Below are 25578 nucleotides of genomic sequence, written 5' to 3' on the forward strand. Positions count from 1 at the left end.
TCACATGCCCCGCCAGGAGAACCGCGGGCGCGGAAATCAGCCAGTGGGGCGTCTGGGATTTCCATGACAACGGAGGGCGGGGGGCGGGGGACTTGGGAGGGGAGGAAGGGCGGAGAATGAGACTTAGGTGGGAAGATAGCAGCGGTTGCTACAATGGGAAAAAAAAAAAAAAAAAAAAAAAAACACACCTTTCCTTTGCGCAAGCTTAAAGCAGCCAGATCCTCCTCCAGGTGTTTGGTACTTTACTTCAAAGGCTAGTCTGCAGCACCTGAACTCCAAGAACATCGATCCAGCTCTCTCTTTACAAGTCAGGAAACAATAGGCCAGGTGACGCTCAATGACTTGCTCGAGACAGCTAGCAAAGGCAAATACGGACGTGCAGCCCAGCTCACATTCCCAGCCACCACACCTGTGAACTCCCTTGGACAAGGATTTAGAATTCAGCAGCAGCATACAGACACAGGAATAAAGCCACGACAAAGATAACTGGCGTTCCCACAGCCTTCAAGGTATTGGAGTGTGTCCATTCCCTGCGGCTCTCCTCCCTCCCTCTTATAACCTGACGTGGCAGCAAAGTCAGTGCTCAGCTATTTTGTAGCTATTGTTTAATTACTTCGTCCTGGTTAGCCAAGTTACTTGTGCCTCCGTTTTCTCATCTGAGAAATGGTAATAATAATTGTACTACTAAAACAGGGTACTTGCATTGGACTGTTGTGAAGACTAAGTGAAATAGTACATATATCTTTATTCAAAACTTGAAAATAAAGCCAAAAGATGATTGAGATGTGGCTTTTTGAAATTAGTTTCATTCTAGAGGATTTTCTAAGAAACTCAATGTTCATCTGACATGCTCAGGAAATATAACTTTGCTGGAATATTGCAATCCAGTAAACTCAGAGTTTGGTTTAAAAAAATGATGGTTTTTAAAAAATGATGAAGTATATGGAAAGAAGGAGCAGGAAGCAAGTAAAAAAAAATATCCCAAAAGTTAAAATCACCTAGTCCTGAGGAACATGAGCCATGTTTTGTATCAATATATTAATTTTTATTTCATTATTCTTTTCCCCAATTATTATATAAAGCCTGTTTCTCATATCCTCTTGGAACCAGTTCCATCATTCTGCTGTCTCTTTTATTAATGAGTGAGAGATTTAATATACAAATAGGACAGTGGCTAGACCATATGTAATAATAAAACTCTGACCCACATAAAAAACCAGCTTCTGCAGCAATCAGCTCAAGATGGTCAAAATTTGCTCACAGGCTGCCAACTTCCCCTATACACATAGACACACACATCATTGCTCACCCATATGAGGACCAGCCAGAGAAAAACAAATACATACGCTCCCAAACCAATCACATTGATGGCCCCACTTCTTGTGGTTCCACCTCCAGATTCCCTTATCAACAACTTTTAATCAGAACCATGGGGTTCCTGGGTGGCTCCATCAGTTAAATGGCCCACTCTGATTTCAGCTCAGTTCATGATCTTGGGATCATGAGAGTGTGAGATGGAGCCCCACATCAGGATTCTCCCTCAGAAGGGAGTCTGCCTGAGATTCTCTCCCTCTGCCCTCCCCTGTGTGTCACATGTTTCCTCTCTCAAATAAATAATAAATCTAAAAAACCAAGAGTCTACCAGAAGCATTCCCCCCTTTTTTCATTAGAAACTTTCCCCTCTCCCTAACTGCCTTTGAATCTCCACCAAGTAAAAGTGATAATGGTGGACTTCAGTGTTATACACTCTGTGATCTCTTTCATTGGCATAGCCTTTGTTTATTTCCACTTGTGTTAAGTAAAATTTTGACATCTGTCACTTTCTAGTAACTTGACAATTATGAGTTTAACAATTAGAGAATCATGCTTTTATAGAACTAGATCTACCACAGGGAAAGCGCTCAGTGAACTGTTAAAAGATAAACTGAAGTACATTAAAATTTTGAAGAGTTTATTTGAGCAAACATTGATTCAAGTCAGACAGCTCCACAGAAAATGGTTAGAAGCATTCCACTCACAGGAGCTAGGGGAAAGGTTTTTATAAAGAAGATTCTGAAGCAAATCAAAAGAAGTATTTGAATAAGCAGTTACTCTACTTGAGAAAGCCTACTTGGTTTGTGATTAGTAGTTATTAAGTTTCATTTTCTCAGATTCAAGTTCATTGACTCAGGCTTAGGTTTCAGTTTGCTTATGTAGGTTACCAAGGCATTAGAGCCTCCCTGGTCTAACAGCCTTCTTGTTTAATTACTTTAACAAAATGCCCACTACTATTACTTTATTTCAATGTCTTCTCTCATTTCAGCTAACTGGGACAGATATTGGCCAGGTAAGCTTTCTAACACCAATATTGGAATATGTTATTTACAGTTCAAACCCTCAAATCTCAATTGCCCCTTCCTTACCCAAATATTACCTGTTATTATCACTGCCCAACTTAAAACACTCCCATACACATCCTGGCAAGTCATTAACATATATAAATGTTGAATCTGGTCAACCAGTGGTATTACTACTGTTTATACTGCCTATGACTAGGTTGTGACACTGAAAACCATGGCTGCATTCATTCAAGGCACTTTTGTGTGATCTGCTGTATTCTGACAGTACTCCTCAAGTGAAGACAAAAATCAGCTCCCTATATGACCAATAATTAGGCTGTTTTTGTGTTGGAAGTACTTACACAAGAACACCACACTATAAACGAACTAAAAAAAAGATTCCATTTGTTTGCTGGTAATATTGACCAACTTAACTGTTTCCAAACAGTATCAACATAAATCAGCTTGAGTTCAGAGAATTCAAGATTCAGGAATAAACATACAGATTTTTATTCTACCTTCTCATCCTTATTACAATGTAAACACCATCTGGATTGAAGACATGGAAAAACTATCCCATAATGAGGTGAGGGACTTGACTATAGAGACATGGCTGTTTGTGCAATGTGCTTGAAGTCTCCATGATGGATACTTAAACAAATCTTTTTTTTTTTTTTAAGATTTTATTTTTTTTTATTTATTTGACAGAGAGAGATCACAAGTAGGCAGAGAGGCAGGCAGAGAGAGAGAGAGGAGGAAGCAGGCTCCCCGTTGAGCAGAGAGCCCGATGCGGGACTCGATCCCAGGACCCCGAGATCATGACCTGAGCCGAAGGCAGCGGCTTAACCCACTGAGCCACCCAGGCACCCCAACTTAAACAAATCTTATAATAATTCAAATCACCTATGTACTGGCAACCTCAGTACTTCCAGATCAGAAAGGTGTAGCTAGTGTCAAATTATATGAACAATGATCCAAGCCACTAATAGCCATTTATGTCTTATCTCATGAGTGATTATAATATCCTGCCTACTCTTTGGTGGAAAGAATGGTGACTTCTTCAAAGAAACATAATTGTGTATTTTATAAAACACTCTCTGTCCTGACTTACCCAAGCCCTTCTATTCCAACTCAATATAACCACGGGATTCTAATATAGTGAATTAATTTTTTTTACAATTATATTTGTGGTATATAACATAAAATTTGCCATTTCAACCATTTTTTAAAAGATTTTATTTAATTGACAGATAGAGATCACAAGTAGGCAGAGAGGCAGACAGAGAGAGAGAGAGAGAGAGGAGGAAGCAGGCTCCCTGCTGAGCACAGAGCCTGATGCGGGGCTCAATCCCAGGACTCTGGGATATGACCGGAGCCAAAGGCAGAGGCTTTAACTCACTGAGCCACCCAGGTGCCCCTCAACCATTTTAAGGCTTACAACTTGGTAGCTTTAATTACATGCACAATACAGTACAACCATCATCACTATTTTCAAAATTTTTCATCACTCCAAACAGAAACTCTATACTCATTAAGCAATAACTCCATATCCTCCTCTCCCCAGCTCAGCAGTTTCTAATCTACTTTCTATCTCTGTGAATTGGACCTAATTCTAGATATTTTATTTAAGTAGAATAATACAATTTTTGTCTTTCAGTGTCTGGCTTATTTCACTTGATAAAATATTTTCTTTTTTTTAAAGTAAGTTTTCTTTTTTCTTTTTATTTTTAAAGATTATTTATTTATTTATTTGACAGAGAGAGAGAGAGATCACAGATAGGCAGAGAGTCAGGCCAAGAGAGAGGGAGAAGAAGGCTCTCTGCTGAGCAGAGAGCTCGATGTGGGGCTCAATCCCAGGACCCCAAGATCATGACCCGAACCAAAGGCAGAGGCTTAACCCCCTGAGCCACCCAGGTGCCCCAAAATATTTTTTTTTTTTTAATTAAAAACGTTTTTTTTTTTTTTTATTTGAGAAAGGGAGAGAGTACACATAGTGGGGGTGGGGCAAAGGGAGAAGGAGATAAGCGGATCCCCACTGAACCCCTGAGATCATGACCTAAGCAGAAATCAAAAGCTGGATGCTCAAGGGACCGAGCCATCTAGGCACTCCCTGATACAATGTTTTCAAGGCAACATTCATGTTGTAATACGTATCAGAACTTCATTCTTTTTTATGTAGTAGTTTAATTTTACATTTTAATTTTTTATGCAATGTAATTGCTTGAAAGAGGAAAACTACAGTAAGGCAAATTAACTTACTTCATTCCGGAATCAAATAATAACTGCTGTGGCTTTCTTTTGTTTTTTTAGGAAAAATAACTGCCTTCCAACTCCCCTCGCCTGTTCATCTATCTCAACAAATGAAATAGACACCTAAACTCTCAAAATAGCCAAATTAACAAATTAGCTCAAAAAAGCAAATTAGCTCACATCCACACAAATCAAGAGCTAAAGTAAAGATTTTGCTTATTGACTGTCCTGAATCTCCCCAGCATTGATGCTCCCTTAGAGCCTTTCCCAAGCCTTCTTAGGTAGCCTACGAAATTCTGTAAATATCTTTCCAGGACCCCACTTCCTTCCCAAGTATTCATCCCATGAAGAAGGAAAACTCTCCCCCCCAACCACTACCCATCTAAATTCTCAGGCAGGGTCCTGTAATTAGACTAACAAAAGAGAGATTAACAAAAGAAAAACAAACAGAAGTTCATAGTGACCATCACACATACATATGGGAGTACCTGAAGATGAGTAATTCAAAGGAGATGGGTAGAACTTGAGCTTATTCAGCTTTTTTTTTTTTTTTAAGATTTTATTTTTGAGTAGTTGTTACATCCAATGTGGGCTTTGAACTCACCTCCCAGAGATCAAGAGTCCCAAGCTCCATGAACTGAATCATCCAGGTGCCCCATTTTTTAGCATCTTTTTTTTTTTTTTTTAAGATTTATTTATTTGAGAGATAAAAATCACAAGTAGGCAGAGAGGCAGGCAGAGAGATAGAGGAAGTAGTCTCCCCACTGAGCAGAGAGCCCGATGCGGGGCTCAATCCCAGGACCCTGGGATCATGACTGGAGCCAAAGGGAGGCTTTAACCCACTGAGCCACCCAGGTGCCCCCCATTATTTAGCATCTTAACAAAAAATAAAACATCAAGGGGATCCCTCCTGGCTCAGTCAGTAGAGCATGTGTCCCTTGATCTTGGGGTTGTAGGGTTTGAGCCCCACATTGGGTATGGAGATTACTTAAAAATAAAATCTTTAAAATAGATAGATAGATTAGATAGATAGAAAGATAGATAGATATGTCTCCATAAGTAAATTTGTCCTTCCTGGTAGAGAGAGTAGGGAGAACATCTTCCTACTTTTAAGCAAAGAGAGGGGAGGGCAGGAAGCTTTCTTGTATCCGTCTCTCAGTTATCTCCAGTTCAAAATAATCTTTATGCTAAAGTTGCATATTTTGTGGTGGCATATTCTGCTACCCTACAATCCTTGCTCTCACAAATGTTCTCCAAAAAGAAAACATTTGCTCTTGCCTCCATTTAGGACGCTTTACTCTGCAGGGGTTCATACATTGGCCTTGGAGCCAGATAGAACTGGCCTGAATCTCAGCTCTACCACTTACTAGTCCTATAACTTTGAGCCAGCACCTGATCTCTCTAATCCTCATTTGTAATGGAAAGGATTGTCTCAGTCAGTTTGGGCCGCTATAACAAATTACCATAAACTGGGTGACTTGGTTTAAGCAACAAACCTTTATTTCTCAAAGTTCTGGAGGTTGGAAAGTCCAAGATCAAGGCACCAGCAGATTTGGGATCTGGTGAGATCCTGCTTCCTGGTTTGCTGATGGCTGTCTTCTTGCTGTGTCCTCACAAGCAGAGAGTGGGGTGGGGGTGGTGAGAGGGCAAGAGAGAGACAGAAAGGAAAGAAGCCAAGAAGCTCTTTCCTGTCTCTTTTTTTAAAGCACTAACCTGAGTGCTCCAGCTCTCAACCCAATTACCTCCCAAAATCTCCACCTCCTAATATCATCCCATTGGGAGTTACATTTCAATATGCAAATTTGAAGAGGAACACCTAACAAAGATTAAAGTGAGATAATAAATATAAAGCATTCACCACAGTATGTAAACTATATGTAAACTATAGCAAGTAATCAGTACATTAGAGCCATTATTATTACCCAACTCTCCAGTTAAGCTTTTCAAAGGTCACCAAGGCTTTCCCAGTTGCCAAATCCAATGGCATCTGTGGTAGCTTGTATAATTGTTCATAATTACTCACTTCCTCTTCCTGAAGGAGGATTACACCGCCCACCATGTTGAACATAGCAGTGGCATGAGACTTGCTTTGGCTAATGGAATATGACCAAAATGACATGTGTGACATCCAAGGAGAAGATTTCACTTAAGAGCTATCTTTAGCAAAGCACTGTCTTGTTCTTCCCTCTTCCATAAAACCCTGCCATATTTCAGATTGGGACACTTTGTCACCCTGTTCCCAGAGTGAAGAAGATATGAAGCATAGGTGTGGCCCATCCACAATAACCATGTAGCACGAGTGAGAAATAAACTTCATGGCTGATAGCCAGTGAGTTCATCCCAGCCTGATAAAGTGTAAGTGCACAGACACTTTTTAGCTTCTGCTCCTTTAAAGCTAAGTACCAACCTGTGTCCTGCTACTGACTTCATCAAGATTCCTCCTAAGAGGTCAACTGGTCTCCTAACACAATGTCTATCATTAGTCTCTCTCTACTTTCAACACCATCCTTTTCTCACTTAGGGCCTCTTAATAAGCAGTCAGCTATCCCAATACGCCTTTACCTGACAGCATCCTCACTGTCTTTCTGATAAGAACACATAAAAATAGTGCATCCCTCGGATCTATCCAGTGCCAATCTTTGCTTTCTTTTGGCAAGGTAGACTGAATTCATTCATTCTCATCCTTTGAATTCACTCCTTCTTCTGGAGCAATCTGTTGGATCTAATCCCTTTGGAGTTAAGGTACTGGCCTCTGAGTACCTACCTACCATGGTGCTCAGCCCTACCTAAAAATCCCATCCACAGATCCCTTATAGACCCTTCTCATTCAGTCACTTCCTCTTCATCTGAGATTCAGACTAGTCTCCTGAAACCCATCCACAAAGCTGGGAGAGGGCCACCAATCTCTCCAGGAATCTTTTTACACAAAAATCATACCTTTCCTAGACATATATCTCTATAATAAAATCCTGTCTCCTCTGAAGGGCCTACATCCCAACCTGGCCTGCTTTCCAATAACATCCCCAATCCCTTTAATTCAGTGCTCTTATCACCACGCCCATCACCCTGTGCCATGTTCTCCCCATTCAACAAATGCTATGATCTAGGTTCTATTCTTGTGCTATTTGGACACATAGATGAACAATACAAAGTTCCTATCCTAATGGATTTATTTTAGTGGAGAATATAGACACTTGCAGATATATCTATCTACCTATGTGCATTTGTAGGCATATAAAATGTGTATTTGTATATATAAGTATATAAGCTATGTATTTGTTACTTTGCATATTCCTATACATGAAAAACATGACATAATCTTGGGTAGTAATATGAAGACTATAGTAGGACCAGAGGATAGGGAGTGACAAGATCATAGAAGGTACCTCTGATAAAGTGACAACTGAGCAGAGAGCTGAGGTAAGAGGAAAGGTAAGCCATGGCAGGGTGGGGATGGGGAGAACCTTTTTAGGTAGAGGGAGCTGACCCTTTTTTTGAGGAACCAAGAGGAAGCCCGTGTGGCCCAGAGAAAATCTTATAAAGCTTCACAAGTCATTATAAGGACTTTCACTTAAAGAGTGAAGTCAATAAAAAATAAAAATAATAAATAAAGAGTGAAGTTAGGGATGACTATAGATCTTGGCTTTGAGTAACAGTGCATGGTGATCCATTAAATGAGACAGGCTATGCTGGAAAGAAGCAAATTTGGAGGAGGATATTGTTCTGTTTGGCAACATCAAGCTCACGATGCCTACCATATATCTTGGTGGAGTTGTTGGGTAGGGAGTTGGGTGTAGGAGTCAACTTAGAGATAGTATTTAAAACCACAGAACTGGATCAGCTCATCTACTGAGCAAGTGCAGATAGAGAAGAAAAGAAGGCCAGGGAATGAGCTTTAGGTCATTCCACTCAGATTTAGGTCACACTCAAAGGAAGATCACCAAGGGCACAAAGAATGTGTCAGTAAAGGAAAAAAGAACAAAGGGTGGTGGGGGAGGGGTGGTGGTAGTATCCCAGAAGACAAGTGAAGAAATTTGAAGAAAGAAAAGGTTGACAAAATGATAAATACCGACGGGATGTCATGCAAGAGAAAACTTGAGAATTAACCATCTCGCGTCATGTAGTCATTAATGACCTTCACTAGGGCATAATGTGGTAGGGTGAATGCCGGAGAAGTGAAGAATTAGACAAAAGGTCTAGATAATTCTTTTAAGGATTTTGCTAGAAATAGATGGCAAAGTAATGAAGCAAGAGAGGATACAACGTCAAGGAAAGATTTGGGTTCAATGGGAGCTAATTACAGAATTGTGTATGTTTATAGTTCTGATCCAATAAAGAAAGAGAAATGTATGAAGCAGAGAGAAAAGGAAAGTCCTCAAGTCCAAAGCCTCCTTGGACCCCTCAGTGTGGGTTGCTTATGCTGCTGGTTTGCTCCACAGCTCCTGGCTGCTTCCCCAACACAGTTCTCACTAAACTTGTTCACTTGTCAGCTTTCCCTCCCATAATCAGCAAATTGGTGAATGGATAGGGCTACACTAAGGAAGAAAAAAACAAATTTGTCTGAGGATAACAAAGAGGATGTGTGCATTTTTAAAATAATTTAAAATTCAAGACACCTGGGTGACTCAGTTGTTAGGTTTCTGCTTTTGGCTCAGGTCATGATTCTGGAGTCGTGGGATCAAGTCCCACATCAGGCTCTCTGCTCAGCACATCAGGCTCTCAGCTCAGCAGAGAGTTTGCTTCTCCTTCTGATCCACCCCCAACTTGAGCTCTCTCTCTCCCCCTCAAATAAATAAATAAAATCTCCCTTTTTAAAAACATTTTTTTAAGATTATTTATTTATTTGACAGACAGAAATCACAAATTGGCAGAGAGGCAGGCAGAGAGGGGGAGGCAGGCCCCCTGCCGAGCAGAGAGCCCAATGCGGGGCTCGATCCCAGGACCCTGAGATCATGACCCGAGCCGAAGGCAGAGGCTTTAACCCATTGAGTCACCCAGGTGCCCCTAAAATCTCTTTTTTAAAATTTAAAATTGAGTAACTTTTAAGGTCTTCCCCTACCTTCCCCTCCTTTCCATTAACACAAATAGGGCCTTTGCCCCGTATTAGATACACCTCTGGCAGAAGATGGCCTGACCCAGAGCCAGAGACCAAAGGCCAAAGACACAGAACATATCAGCTTCAAAGCACCTTGTGCTTCTTCCCCTTTCTTCCCAGCCCTCAACAGGAGCTTCCAACACTGAGTACAAGGTCTTTGCTTCTTTCCTGACCCAAAGCTTCTATCTGCTTTGGGGTCTGGCTTATAGAAGGACCATAGCAAATATTTTGAGAATGTTAAACCTGTCCCACTGTTCCCTTAACTCAACTTCCCTTCCTCTGGTGTCTAGCATAACCCCACTCACCCTTCAAAGACATGTTCCAGTGAGGTACCATGCATGAAGATTTCCCTGGTCTGACAAAAGGAATAGCCCTGGGTAAATACTGCTTAAATAATAAGTAGTTTTTCTTTTCTTTTCTTTTTTTTTTTTTTTTTCATGGAATAAATGTGGAAATGTTATTGTAGGTCTCATAAATTCAACAAAATGGCACCATTGCAAACCCATCTTCCAGTCTCCTAACTTCAGCATGATTTGTTCTTAGCCACAAGATGGCTGCAGCAGTTCCAGCTGCTAGATGCAGACAAGAAGAGAGATCACTTCCTCACTGACATCATTTAAATTTTTTTTTAATTGTGGGAAAATATAAATAACATAAAACATACAATTATAACCATTTTTAAGTCTATAATTCGGTGGCACAAAATGATGGACATTCACAATGCTATGCAACAATCACCACTATCCACTTCCAGAGTTTTTTCATCATCCCAAATAGTACCCATTAAACATTAACTCCCCAAGTCCTCCACACTTTAGCACCTGACAATCTCTATTCTACTTTGTAGCTATGAGTTTGCCCATTCTAGACTCATCACGTAAGTAGAGTTGTACAATATTTGCCTTTTTGTGATGGATTTATTTTACTCAGCATGATATCTTCAAGGTTACTCCATGCTGCCGTATATGTCAGAACATTTCCTTTTTGAGGCAGAATAACATGTAAGTACAGAACTCTATCATGAGATACCACTTCACCTACTTCACTGTTGTTTTTTATTGTCGAGTTATGGGAAACTCTCCCTCATCAATTTTTAATTGTAACAAAAAAGGTAAGATTTATCATTTTAACCATGTTTAATTTCACATTTCAAAATTTCAAAATGGTAAGTATGTTATTGTTATAAGTGTATGTTGTTGGGCAAAAGATCTCTATCTAGTATTTTTCATCTCTCAATACTAAAACTCTATGCACACTAAACAGTGATTTTCCCTTCCTGTTGTTGGTAAACACTGTCCTAATTTCTGTTTCTAGGATTTTGACCACTTTACATACTTCATATGAGTGGAATCATACAGTATTTGTCCCTTTGTGACTGACTTAGCATCATGTCCTTAAGACTTATGCTTGTTCCAGCCTGTGACAGAATTCCTTCTTTTTTAGGCTGCATAATATTCCATTCCATGGAGATGTATATTTTCTTTATGTATTCATCTATTGATGGACCCTTAGATTGCTTCCTCTTTTTGGCTATCATGGATAATGCTGCTATGAACATTGGTGTACAAGTATCTGAGTTCCTAAATTCAATTATTTTGGATATATACCAAGAAGTAGAATTGATGAATCATATAATTCTATGTTTAATTTTTTGAGGAACCACCATGCTGTTTTCCACAGTGGCTATAGCATGCTATATTCCTACCAATAGTGCACAAGAGCTTTATTTCTCCATATTGCCAGCAACACGTGTTTTCTGTTCTTTTGCTAGTAGCCATCCCAATAGGCATGAGGTGATACCTTATTGTGTTGTTGTTGTTGTTTTAAGATTTTAATTTGATAGTGAGAGAAGGAATACAAGCAGAGGAAGTGGGAGAGAGAAAAGCAGGTTTTCCTCTGAGCAGAGAGCCCAATGTGGTCTTGATCCCAGGACTCTGGGATCATGACCTGAGCCCAAGGCAGAAGCTTAACTGACTGAGCCACACAGGTGCTCCTTTATTGTGGTTTTGATTTGCATTTCCCTAATGATTCATGATGTTATCTTTTCATGTGCTTATTGACCATTTGTGTATCTTCTTCAGAGAAATGTCAATTCAAGTTCTTTGCCCATTTTAAAATCAGGTTGTTTTTTGTTGGTATTAGTTTTAGAAATTTCTTATATATTCTGGACGTTTGCTCCTTCTCAGATATATGACTTGCAATTAGTTTCTCCCATTCTGTAGGTTGCCTTTTTCACTCCATTTCCTCTAACACACAGAAGTTTTGATGTTTGATGTATCTCCATTTGTCCATACTTGATGTTGTTGCTTGTCCTCTGCATTACTTTTAATGGATAAAGAAAACCTCTATCAGAGCTCTGATCCCCGATCCCTATACACACAGACTTCCTCCTAGGTAGCTATTGGCTGGGATAAAGCCTTATGTCATTGCCTCAACCAATCAATCCCTGTTAAATGGAAAGAAACCACTGTGATAACTTCAGACAACCATGGCTCACCTTTCTGTGGGTAGGAAGACAGGAGCCTTCTTTGATCACTCAGGAGTGAAATCAGAACAAAATTCAGGCTTTGCAAACAGAAAGGAGAAGAGGGCTATTACTGAGTATACAACCAGTAATTTCCCTGTGTTCTCATGATATTTGAAATGAGTTCTCAGAGATTTCTCAATCCAAATCTCATGAGATCATGGTCCATTACCACCATTGGAGGCAGTGGTGAGCTGCACAGTGAGAGGTGATAGAAGATGTGACACTGCAGCTTGACTCCACTGGAGACAGTGGTGAGCTCCAGTATAAGAGGCTGGAAGAATTCACTTTCAATCCACTGCATGCATTAGTGATCTGCAGTGCACAGCCCCAGAAGATATAGCAGTGCAGGTTCGTGCCACTGAAGGCAGTGGTCAGCTGCATGGGAGCAATACCTGAAGACCTTGCAGGCTGCTTATGGCCATTAGAGGCAGTATTGAGATGCAGTGCGAGACCATGAACAATGAGGCTGTGCAGCTTGTTGTCACTGGAGGCACTGCTGAGCTGCCATGTGAGATGCTGGAAGGAGTGACAGTAAAGTCAGTACCACTGGAGGCAGTGTTGAGCTGCATTTTAAGATGTTGCAAGGAGTGGCAGTGCAGTTTCCTACCACTGGAGGCAGTGGTGAGCTGCAGGGCGAGATGCTGGAAGGAGAGTTAGTGTCTGTTCCTGCCACTGGAGGCAGTGGTCAGCGGCAGTGCAAGGGAAGCCGGAAGGATTTGCAGTGCGACTTACCACCATTAGAGGCAGTGTTGACATACAGTGCAAGACCATGTATGGTGTGGTTTTGCAGCTTGTCACCACCACTGGAGACAGTGATAAACTACAATACGAGATGTTGAAAGGAGTATGAGGGAAGTATCCCCACATTGGAAGCAGTGGTGTACTGCAGTGCAAGACGCTGGAAGAAGTGGTAGTGTCCATTCCATCCACTGGAGAAATGGTCACCTCCAGTGTGAGGGATGCCTGAAGGCATTGCAGTACCGCTTACTGCCACTAGATGCAGTGTTGAGATGCAGTGCAAGGCCATGTATGGCGTAGCTGTGCATGTTGCCACCAGAGGCAGTGGGGAGTCTGACCCATGCCCTCAAGTCAGCACCACGGGGAGCTCACGTGAGCACTGGCAGGTTGGGCCTGCCATGTCCCTAGGCCCTAACCCTACTTTGGGTTTTCTGGCTTCTGTCCCCAGAGGCTGGCACCCCAGGTCTCCAGATTAAGGATACCTGAGCCATCCCACAGGACTCCACCTGCCACCCAGAAGGAAACTGTGCTTTTTGGAACTCTGCAATGGTTTCAGAGCTGAAGAAATATGCATGCCCACTGAGGCCACTCCCACTTTCAGCAGCCCCCTGGACACAAACCTGGAGCCTGACACTCAGCCTGACACATGCCCTCAACTCAGCGCCCCCACCCCAGGAATTTTCCTCAGTGCCAGCAAATTGGGCCTTCCATGCCTCTATGCCCTAACCCTTACCCTAGTTTGGGTTTTCAGGCTTCTGTTACCAGAGGCCTGGCACCCAAGCCCTCCAGATTGGGGACACCTGAGCCATACTGGAGGACTCAGTCTGCCCCCCAGAAAGAAACTGTGCCATTTCAAACTCCAGAAAAGATTCAGAGCAGGAGAATTCTGATTGAAATAATCAGCAAATGTTTGTTACCATACTGAACACAAACCCTGATCCTAATACTCTCCCTACTTATAGCCCTCAAATCAATCCTCTGTGATATTCTCCTGACATCAGCAGATCACACCTTCTATGCTCCTGGACCTTAACCCTTACCCTAGCTCAAGACATGGGTGAAAGCCTGAACAAGCATTCCCTGTAGACCACATACAAGTGACTAACAGACATACGAAGGAGTGCTCAACATCACCAGCCATCAGGGAAATACAAATCAAAACCACAAGATACCACTTGACACCAGTTAGAATGGCTAAAATTAACAAGTCATGGAATAACAAATGTTGTGGAGGATGTATAGAAAGGGGAACCCTCTTCCACTGCTAGTGAGAATGCAAGCTCATACAGCCAGTCTGTACAATGACATTGAGTTTCTTTAAGAAGGTAAACATAGAGCTATCCTATGACCCAGCAACGCACTATTGGGTATCTACCGCAAAGATACAGATTGAGTGAAAAGTAGTGGCACCTGTGCCCCAGTGTTCATTGCAGTAATATCCACTATAACCCAAGGATGAAAAGAGCCCATATGTGCACAGATAGATGAATGCATAAATACAATGGAATATTACTCAACCATCATGTGATTACCATCAACCATCATGTGATTACCATCACATCAACCTAGATCACACTGGAAGGTATTATGATGAGCAAATGAGCAAATTTCAGAAAGGAAATTGTCATAGGGTTTCACTCATACATGAAATAGAAGAAACAGCACAGAGAGTCATAGGGAAGGGAGGGAACACTGAATGAGAAGTCATCAGAGAAGGAGAAAAACCATGAAAGACTCTTAACTACAGAAACAAACTGAGGGTTGCAGGAAGGGAGGTGGATGGGGGATGGAGTAACTGGGTGATGGGCATTAAGAGGGCATGTGATGCAATGAGCACTGGGTGTTATACACAACCAATCTATTATTGAAGACTACATCTGAAACTAATGACATACTCTAAGTTGGCTCATTGAATTTAAATTTTAAAAAACCAAGAGCTCAAACACTCCTAAAAATTGGTACGGAACCACCAAAGATACTGAACAGCCAATGCAATCTTGAGAAAGAAAAACAAAGCTGGAGGAGTCACAATTCCAGATTTCAAGTTGTACTGCAAAGCTGTAGTCATCCTAACAGTATGGTCCTGGCACAGAAATACACACAGCGACCCAAAGAACAGGGTAGCAGCTCAGACATAAACCCATAATTATGTGACCAATTAATCTTCCACAAAGCAGGCATGAATAGCAAAAGGGAAAAGGGCATTCTACAAAAAAAAAAAAAAATGGTATTGGGAAAACTGAACAACTACACACAGAAGAATGAAATTAAACCACTTTCTTACACCATACAGACAAATAAACTTGAAACAGTTTCAAGACCTCAATGGAAGACCTGAAACCATAAAAATCCTACAAGAGGACACAGACAGTAACTTCTCTGACATGGACCATGCCAACATTTTTCTAGACATGTTCCCTGAGGCCAAGGAAACAAAAGCAAAATAAACTACTGGGACTACATCAAAATAAAAAGTTTCCAGACAGCAGAAGAACAATCAAAAAGTAATACTCATAAATCAACCTACTGAAAGGGAGAAGATATTTGCAAATATCCTATGGAATGAAAGGATAATGTCCAAAATATATAGAACTGATAAAACTCAACACCTGAAAAACAGAGTCCAGTTTAAAAAAAAAATAGGCAGATGGTAGGAACAGACATTTCTCCTAAGAAGAAATACATATGGCCAAGTATCTGGAAAGGATGGTCACCATCACCCATCATCAGGAAAATGCAAATCCAAAGTACGATGTGTTACCTCACACCTATCAGAATGACTCACATCAACAGCACAAGAAACAACAGGTGTTGGGCAGATATGGAGAAAGGGAAACCCTTGTGCACTCTTGGTAGGAATGCAATCTTTTGTAGTCACCATGAAAACAGTAGGGATGTTCCTCAAAAAATTAACTACAGAACTACCCTAAGATCCAGTAGTCACGCAACTGGTGTTTGCCCAAAGAATAGGAGGACAATAACTGAAAAAGATATATGCAACTCTGTGTCTTGAAACATAATTTACAATATAACAATAACAAAGAAACCTAAATACCTATTTATAAATTGATAAATGAGGTGATAGATATGTACACACACAAACACACACACACACACACACACACACACACGTGATGGAATACTACTCAGCCATAAAAAAGAATGAAATCTTGCCATTTGCAGACATATGGATGGAACTAGAGAGTGTGATCCTAAGCGAAATCAGTTAGTCAGAGAAAGATAATACCATAAGATGTCACTCTTATGTGGAATTTAAGAAAGAAAAAAATAAGGGAGATAAAGAGACAAACCAAAATACAGACTTTTTTCCCCAAAGATTTTATTTATTTATGTATTTATTTATTTGACAAAGAGTTAGAGAAAGAGCACAAGTAGACAGGACAGCAGGCAGAGGGAAAGGGAGTGGCAGGCTCTCTGCTGAGCAGGGAGCCGGGTATGGGGCTGGATCCCAGGACCTTGACATCATGACCTGAGCCAAAGGCAGATGCTTCACTGACTGAGCCAAACAGGTGCCCCACAGATTCTTAACACTAGAGAACAAACTCGTGGTTACCAAAGGGGAGGTGGATGAGGGGTAAGTGAACTAGGTGAAGGGGATTTAGAGTCTGCTTTTCATGCTGAGCACAGAGTAATATATCAAATTACTGAATCACTCTATTGTACATCTGAAATGAATATACCACTGTATGTTGTCAAGTGGAATTAAAACAAAACCTAAAAAAGATTTTTCTTTCAGTAACCTATTTGAAAAAGCTTTTGCTGTGCAATGGTCATAAGCCCTACTTGGGAGTGTTTCCTTGACAATATTTATTTACTCTATGTCTCAAATTCAGATTTCACTAAGTTCTTACAGTTTGATTGTTAATCCTAGGAGACATGGTCCCGACTCTGCACCTAGGCATTCAACAGTGTAAACAGAGACAGAGGGCACTTCACAGTCCAGAAAGCGGTTACTCTTTCTGTTTTAATGTGAGATTGTCATGGAGTGTGGGACAGGTTTCAGAGCAGGTTGGTTCTCTATCCTGGATCTCTAATTCAATGGTTGTTCTCTGGATCCATTTGGCTGATAGGTTCCCTGTGGACAGGCTTCCTCCCAAGCCCATCCATGGAGGGTGCAAAGGTGGGTGGGCTCAGTTCAGGGCAGGAAGAGGTCAAAGTGCAGACAAAGGTACGATCCCTCCCCTGATGCAGGAACTGCCATGGGAGCAGGGGGAGGTATAGGCAACAGGAGACCACCGAGGTCACCAAATGAAAGCAGGAGGCACAGGTCATGCAATCTTGAGATGTGGGGCTTGGGGGCTACCTCTGGGAGGGAGGGCGGTGAAGGAATGAGAAAGAGAAACTGTCTGCCTCTGGCCCATCTTAGCTGCTCACCACTCCTGGCGCACATCTGTCTATATAGTTGACACAGAGCCTGGGCTCAGGATGGGCTGGCTCAGGTCCCTCAACCCTCAGTGGGCTAGGTGGCCCCAGGGCTCAGGGACATGCTGAGGGAGGTGGGAAGGTAGGCTGCCCCTCCTAGGTCATCTCCTCTTTGAGCAGACAGCCCTGCAGGACTGCAGAAAACCCACCAACAGGTTTGAAAGACATGCTGTGGATGAACTAAGTCAAGGAGAAATAGAAAAAAAAAATGACTTTTAAGGTCAAAGCTGTTAGCTCAGGAAGTAGGGACAGCTTCGCTGAGGAGGACTGAGGGAAGGGAGGGCAGGCCAGGATGAAAAGGGAGACGCGGCTCTCCTGATTGGGGACCTGAAGCCCCCTTCCAGGGCAGGGCATCTCCTCACCTCACAGGGGATCCATGCAAGTGTTCCATCAGGGGACAGAACCACCCTGGCATCGGGGTGCACAGGGCCTCAGGGAGGAGGGCCAGATGGAGGGAGGCAATACCCCAGAGACCTTGGGGAAGAGCAGAGGCTCATGACCTTGAAGATGATGAAAAGGAGGCAGCAGTATGGGTGCTGATTTGAAAGTACCATGGGCACTGTGCCCACTGGTAGACCCGTCCAGAAATCCCCAGAGAACTCGCTTCCAACAGTGGGGGCCCTCAGGGGAGCCTCCTGTGCCTGACTCCTGGTCCCCCGCATAGCAGCCAGAACCTCACAAAAACACACTCCAAATGCTATTTGCGCACGTGGCCCAAATCTCTGCACAATGCTGGCCAATTCTCATGAGTTTTCTCCCCAAATTGATATCAATTTGGGCAGAAAACTTGAGAGAATTGGACAGAAACTCCTGGTTAACTCGTTTCTGGCAGTGGAAGCAGAGCCTCCTGTGCCCGGTCCATGGTCCCACACAGTCATGACCTAAACCTCATGAGAACCTGCTCCAAACACCGGCTAAGTCTCCTGAGCAGACAGATCATGGGAATTGGCTGGAAAGCCCTGGCGAACACGCTTCTGGCAGCGGGGGCCCTCAGGAGAGCCACCTGGGCCAGGCCCATGGATTGGGGACACCTGAGCCACACCACAGGGCTTTGATTGCCCCCCAGACAGAAACTGTGCCATTTGGAGCTGTACAAATCCCTCAGAGCGGGAGAAACCTGCATGATCCCCAGAGGCCATACAGATCTTTGGTGACCCCCTGGACACAAACCCGCAGCCTGACATTCATCCTGATCCTCGTGCTCGTCTCAGCCTCCTGGGGAGCGTGGCTCAGCACCAGCAGATCGAGCCTCCCATGCCCCTTGACCCTAAACCCAAGTTGGGTTTTCAAGCTTCCATCCCTAGAGGCCCTGCCCCCAAGGCCTCCAGATTGGGGACCCGTGAGCCACACTGCAGGAAGTCCACCTGCCCCCCCAGAAGGAAACCTCACCATTTGGATCTGCACAAAATCTTCACAGTGGAAGAAACCTGCATGCCCCACTGAGGCCACTGCCACATTCACTGGACCTTTGGACACAAACCCTCAGCCTGACCCTTGCCTTCAACTCAGCCCCCTTGGAATCTTGCCTCAGTGCTGGCAGATCGGGCCTGCTATGCCCCTAGGCCTTAACCCTAACCCTACGTTAAGTTTTCAGGCTTCTGTCCCCATAGGCTTGACCAACAAGTCCTCCAGATTGGAGATCCCTGAGACACAACACAGGACTCCACCTACCCCCAAGTACGAAACAGTGCTATTTGGAACAGCACAAAAACCTCAGAGTGGGAGAAACGTGCATGCACCCTTGGCCTCCCTGGACACAAACATGAAGCCTCACAGTCAGCCTGACCCCTGCCTTCAACTCAACCCCTTCCCAGGGAGCTCTTCTCTGTGCTGGCAGATCAGGCCTGCCATGCACCTAGGCCCTAACCCTAACCCTAGGTTTGGTTTTCAGGCTTCCGTCCCCAGAGGTCTGGCCCCTCCCTCCATACTGGGGAACCCTGAGTGACACCATAGGTCTCTGCCTGCCCCCCAGAAGGAAACTGTGCCATTTGGAGCTGCACAAAACCCTCAGAGTGGGAGAAACCTGCACAATCCCCTGAGGCCACCCCCACCTTCAGTGACTGCCCTGGACACAAATCCCAGCCTGACACTCAGCCGAACCCCCGCCCTCAACTCAGCTCCTTGGGGAGCTCGCCTCAGGGCTGGTAGATGGGGCCTGCCATGCCCCTTGGCCCTAACTCTCATCCTAGGTTGGGTTTTCAGTCTTCCACCCACAGAGGCCTGGCCTCTAATCCCTCCAGATTGGGGACCCCTGAGCCACACCACAGGAATCCACCTGCCCCCTAGAAGGAATCTGTGCCATTTGGAGCTGTGCAAAACCATCAGAGGGAAAAGCTGCATGCTCCCCTGACTCCACCTCCACACTCAGCGGCCCCCTGACACAAACCACAGCCCTCAACTCAGCCCCCTAGGCAGCTTTCCTGGGGAGATCTTCCCCCCTGGGCAGATCGGGTCTGCCAAGCTCCTAGGCCCTAACACTAACCCTAGGTTGGGTTTTAGGGCTTCTGTCTCCAGAGGCCTGGCCCCCAAGCCCTCCAGACTGGGGTTTTAGGGCTTCTGTCTCCAGAGGCCTGGCCCCCAAGCCCTCCAGACTGGGGAATGCTGAGCCACACCACAGAACTCTGCCTGCCCCCCAGAAGGAAACTGCACCATTTGGAGCCGCGCTAAACCCTCAGAGTGGGAGAAACCAGCTTGCCCCCTGAGGCCACCCCACTGAGACTTGACAGGATTACGGTCCCGACCAGCACAATTCTCCTGAGAGCCCCCACCATCAGAAGTGAGTTTGCCAGAGGTTTCTGGCCAATTCTCACCACCATTCTACCTAAATTGATGTCGAGATTGGCCCTTGTTGTCCAACAATTCAGGCCACATGCATTCAGTGTTTGGACGAGTTTTTGCAAGGTTTGGGCTGAGACTCACGGGATTGTGGGCCAAGCTCATGCAATTCCCTTGAGGGCCCCTTGCCCTAATATTTTTTTAAAAGATTTTCTTTATTAGAGAAAGAGAGAGAGCAGGAGTAGGGGGAAAGGGAAAAGCAGACCCCCCATGGAGCAGGGAGCCTGATGCAGGGCTCAATCCCAGGACCCTTGGATCATGACCTGAGTCAAAGGCAGATGCTTAACCAACTGAGCCATTCAGGAACACTGCTTTCCCCTCCTACCAAGGATGGCCGAGTGAAACAGGGTCCCGTGGGGTCGCGGCCCTGCAATGATTTTCTGTCACCCTACTGTCACCTCCCTGAAGTCAAGTCCTAAGCTATCTCCTGTGGCCACAGGGCCTGCTTGCTGCTCCTGGACATACCTGTCCCAGGACCTTTGCATACACTTTCTCTTGCATTTAGAAGATTCCTGATGTGACATCACTCATCTTCTTTAGAAGTTTAATCAAGCAACACCTTCCTAGTGAAGTCCCACCTGGCCACCTTCGAGCTACCCTTCAAAAGGCAGGAACAGGTCCATTTAGGCATACCAGCCAAGCGACTCTGTGTGCGGGAAACTCAGACAACATCGTCCCTGAACAGAGACGCTTCCAAGTCCAAGATTCAAACCCTCACTCACTAGGCACAGAGCACCACATCAGCATGAACCCTGCTCTTTCAAATCTCTTGTCTCCCATTCCTTCAAATCAGACACCAAGCTCCAGTCCCCACTCTGTTTTCCCTTCAGAGAAGTAAGGAAAATGATAGAATAAAGCACTGTGTGCACAGCACATTTCTATCCAAATAGAATTTCCTGTTCCTTTTCATCCGGGCAGCCCTGCATTGCTCACACTCATGAGAGGCACCACAAGTGCAGTCCTCATGTGTATATTGGACCTTATATTATTCCTTTTGATATTGGTATCCCGAAGTCAATGTCGGTTGCTTTCTTAAAATAAAAGAACTGTGGATTGCTTTCTTAAAATAACAAAAATAACAATGACATGATCACGTAAAGGTCTGGATATCCATAAACTGAAGACATGGTTCAGATAAGGATGAACACACAACATCTTCCCAGGAAGCAAAGTCCACACCCTCAGGCATCCTGACATGCCACATGGGTGACAGTTTCCTTTGGTCCATGGAGTTGTCTAAGTGCAAAGGATGCAGGCACCCTCCAGGGTTCATTCTGTTTTCTTCTCAAATTCCCCAGGTCAAGTCACAAGTGACTCACTGGGTCAGGTTTCAGAGCCCAGGATGGGCCACCAGGTGAGCAGCAGCCCCTCCCCCAAGGAAGGCTAACAGGGGCTTGTGTTCCATTGGGAGCACAATGAGCCACTCCCCAGGCTCCTAAACAACCTGCACTCCTCCGTTTCTCCCCCTCACAAAGGGCACTGCACCCTGTTACAACTCTGAAGCTGTGCTTTAAAAAATACTTTTTTTAAAAAAAGATTTTATTTATTTATTTGACAGAGAGAGACACAGTGAGAGCGGGAACACGAGCAGGGGGAGTGAGAGAGAGAGAAGCAGGCTTCCCGCTGAGCAGGGAGACTGATGTGGGGCTCGATCCCAGGTCCCTGGGATCATGACCTGAGCCAAAGGCAGATGCTGAACAACTGAGCCATCCAGGGGCCCCTCAAAAATAATTTCAAATATCAGAAAGTGGTTCATGGAAGAGAAAAACATGAATTCCCCCACAAAGGATACTTTGACTATTCCAAAAGACTGTTTTCCCAGTGTTTAATTAAAACAGGAAATAAAAACACACAGATCACCCCTTCCACTAGCAGGTCGGATTCACTTCAGTGATTGGAAGGAGAGCAGGAAATACAAGAGGAACAGATGTTCTGGTGACCCGTCATTTCCACCATCTAACTTTTGAAACATCACCCACACGCAGAGAATGAAGCACAAACCAACATCTTGGCCTGCCAACGCACAGAGGTCTTAACTGGAGTGACAGGGACAGACGACAAGGTTGTGTGTGTTGGGGGAGGCTGGTGGCACAGAAGCAGGTGCTCTGCCAGCTCTCCACCTGGACCTCATCTGTCTGTCCTCAGCCAGGAAACTGCTCACAGCCCTGACCTGTCGCAACTGTCACACAGGGGACACACAGCCACCCCTGGAGCCAGCCCTGCCCACACCCCCTCCTGCAGAATGCACTCTGCTCTCCTCCAGGACCTCTGTCAGCTCTTCCCAGTCCTGGAGCTCCCCTGTCTGCTGCAAAGCTCCAGGATCCACCCCCCTTCCAAAATTACACTGGCTCAAGGCTTTCATGAGAAAGGCAGGCTACCTCCTGAACAGTTAGCACCTCCTTTCCTCTTCTGTCGTATTTCTCTGCACTTACCTTTCTACCTGGGCAAACCATAAGCCACATAGCAATGGAACATGAACATGCTCTGAGATCTGAATCTTTCATTGCAGCTTTCCGAGGACTCCTTATGCAATAGAAACTAGTGTATCCTACCACAATGTGTTTGAAAGCTATCATCTACAGAATAGGAGAGCAAAAAATCACTCCATTCCTCACTCTTCATGAAGAAGAACATGATCTTTTCCTTTTCTTCATTGACTTAAATTCCAGTTCGTTTCCATGCAGTGTTCATTCCTTTGCTTTAGGGGTAGGGTTTTGTGATTCCTCACCTGCAGACCACAGCAGGGGCTCATCACAAGTGCCCCCCCCCCTCGGCCATCACCCATTTAGCCCTTCCCCCCACAAACCTGCCCTCCAGTAACCTTTGGTTTGTGCTCTAAGGTTGAGTCTGTTTCCTCATTTGTCTATCTTCCTCCCCCACTATGTGGATGGAGATTTCAGAGAGGCAATGGTGAGCTACAGAACAGCCTGAGATGACCTATCCAACTTTCTTGTTTTGAGAGATAATTTTAAAAGGTTTTATTCAAAGCAATTGGGACTTTTGGCATCTGCTACTTTCAGATGAATGCACCTTTTGGTACAGCCTCTTAGCAGGGGGAGGGAGGGAGGGGGAGAACCAGGCTCTATGCTGAACACGGAGCCCAATGCAGGGCTCAATCCCAATCCCAGGGCTCAATCACACTGTGATCATGACCTGAGCCAAAGGCAGATGCTTAACCGACCAAGCTACCCAGGCACCCCTAATTACAGGGGTGGAATTACATTTATGAATGGACACCATACCCTACAGCAGGCCCACCTGTGACTTCACGTAACATTGCAGTTTACATAGGCTTTGGAGTGAAACAACTTGACATCTCAAGAACTGGCCTCCTTTTACAAGAAATGTCAGTGAAGGTGGGAGGTTCTGGGACTTATGATAAAGGGTGGTGCCCAAAGCAAGAGAAATCCCATTTGGCATCCTGGCCCTCAAGGCTTTTTGGTTAGCTTCCTGGGTTGTAAATATAACCAGTTGTTTTAGTATTATTATTATTGTTATTATTTTATTTTTAAGATTTTATTTATTTATTTGTGAGAGAGAGAATGAGAGAGAGAGCATGAGAAGGGGGCGGGTCAGAGGGAGAAGCAGACTCCCCGCTGAGCAGAGAACCCGATACCCGATGTGGGACTCCATCCGGGGACTCCAGGATCATGACCTGAGCCGAAGGCAGTCGCCTAACCAACTGAGCCACCCAGGTGCCCTGTTATTATTATTTTAAAATAGGAGGTGGTATAGTATGAAAGTTAAAAACACAGATTCTACTCTCTGTTTTGCTGTCTGAGAATGGGAATAACGCTGGAAACCACCTCAGCTGGTGTCACTGTAGCTCTGTGAGGTGAGGTGTCAGCCCCAAGCCCAGGTCCCCCCATACAAAACTACTCCAGTTGTCCTAAGTGTTGATGATGTTGCTCTGCCACTGTGCAGGAAAAGATGTTTAGAGCACAGATGAAAAAGGAGGTCCTAGACCCCCTACCCTCTCTGTAAGATATGCTGATGACCTGCTGCCTCAGAGAACAGGGAGCTGTGGTACTGTAGCTCTGTCTCTCAACTTCTAAATGACAGAATTGTACCATCCAGGGTATCTGACCTAGAAAGGGCTTCTGAGTCATCTCTGCCCACTTTCCCTTGCAGAGCTGGGACATGAAGCCTGGAGAGCCCAGGGACTTCGCCAAGGTGGAACTGTGAGGCCACACAGAGGGGAAAGAAATCCATGTATTGAAGAAACAGGGAATGCTGTCAGCAAGAAGATAAATGGGCACAAATGAAAATAATCCACATTTGTGTGATGGTATTTTCGGCCATAAATATCAAAAGAACAGCCACAGAAGGGGAGCCCCATGGGATAGGCAAAAGCCATTTTTGCTCATATATGGAAGTGTTAGTACCTGGCACCAGCTGTTCAACGAGCGCCCATGGTGGAGGGACAACCCACACCCTCAGAGTCGCTGAGGTAGTTTTTAGGGAAAGTCAGAAATCTCCCTTGCAATAAAAAAAAGTAAATGTAAATGTATTCATGCTTCTTCAACTGGTGGCAGACACTCCCCCTTTGGAGTGGATGCCTGACTGGGCGCAGAGGCTTCTCAAACAGCCAGGGCTCCCAGAGTTCTGTGACCTAGACCATCCCATGCTGCCCCACCGGCTCAAGGCTGACCCGATTTCTCCAGCTCTGCCTTCTGGGAGAATATGCTTATTTGTGGGGGTTAACAATTAAGATAAAGCAGATACCTTCTACCCCAACAATCCATTCGAGACCCCTGCCCTGTCCCTAGGTCACCGGCTCCCCTGAATTGTGCAGCTCGAGAATACACAGTTTGTATCTCTTCAGTAGGCCAAGAGCAACCGGGGCCAGCCAGAGCCCTTTAAGCTGGTGGGAACTTGAGTTAGTCTGGAACCATCTGAGCACCCTCCAGCGCAGAAGGCTCTCTCCCCACAAAAACCTTTCTGAGGCCACTGTCCCCACTGGAAAAGGCTGTCTGCCTGATGGGGTTTGGGTTTACCAGGCATCAAAACTCCCAGATGTCTCTTAGTGCAGGATGCCCTAGCGGCCACATAGGCCCCGTCCAGGCAAGTCAGTCTGGATATCTCTAGCTTCACTTTGGGGGCAAATATGTACATTTGCATAGTATAGGGTTTAGAATTAGGCAGAGGCTTTGGGGGGCAAGGGTCAGCCTGGCCTCTGGGCATACCTGCCCTGTTCTGGTCGCTGGCTTCCTGCACTCGTGCACCTCAGGCATGCCCAATAGGTACCCTCTAGCCTATTTTGGGGAAAGCAGGGCCCTCCAGGCCTGTGGGACTTCAGGTGGTCCAATAGCCTCCTGGGTGGAGGGATCCCAACCCTGAGAATCTATCAGAGGTTGCCACTGAATGTGGCA

The 25578-nt window shown here is 44.6% G+C and overlaps 1 long non-coding RNA gene across 1 annotated transcript; it reads left to right on the top strand.

Moving 5' to 3' along the window:
• Window positions 1-115: 115 nt before the first annotated feature.
• LOC131820386 (uncharacterized) lies at window positions 116-24642 on the top strand. The gene is made up of 3 exons (XR_009349620.1): window positions 116-509; window positions 2303-2326; window positions 24338-24642. It is a non-coding gene; the product is annotated as an uncharacterized LOC131820386 (long non-coding RNA).
• Window positions 24643-25578: the final 936 nt, after the last annotated feature.

Source organism: Mustela lutreola, chromosome 18 (assembly GCF_030435805.1).
Source record: "Mustela lutreola isolate mMusLut2 chromosome 18, mMusLut2.pri, whole genome shotgun sequence".
NCBI classification, from domain to species: Eukaryota; Metazoa; Chordata; class Mammalia; order Carnivora; family Mustelidae; genus Mustela; species Mustela lutreola.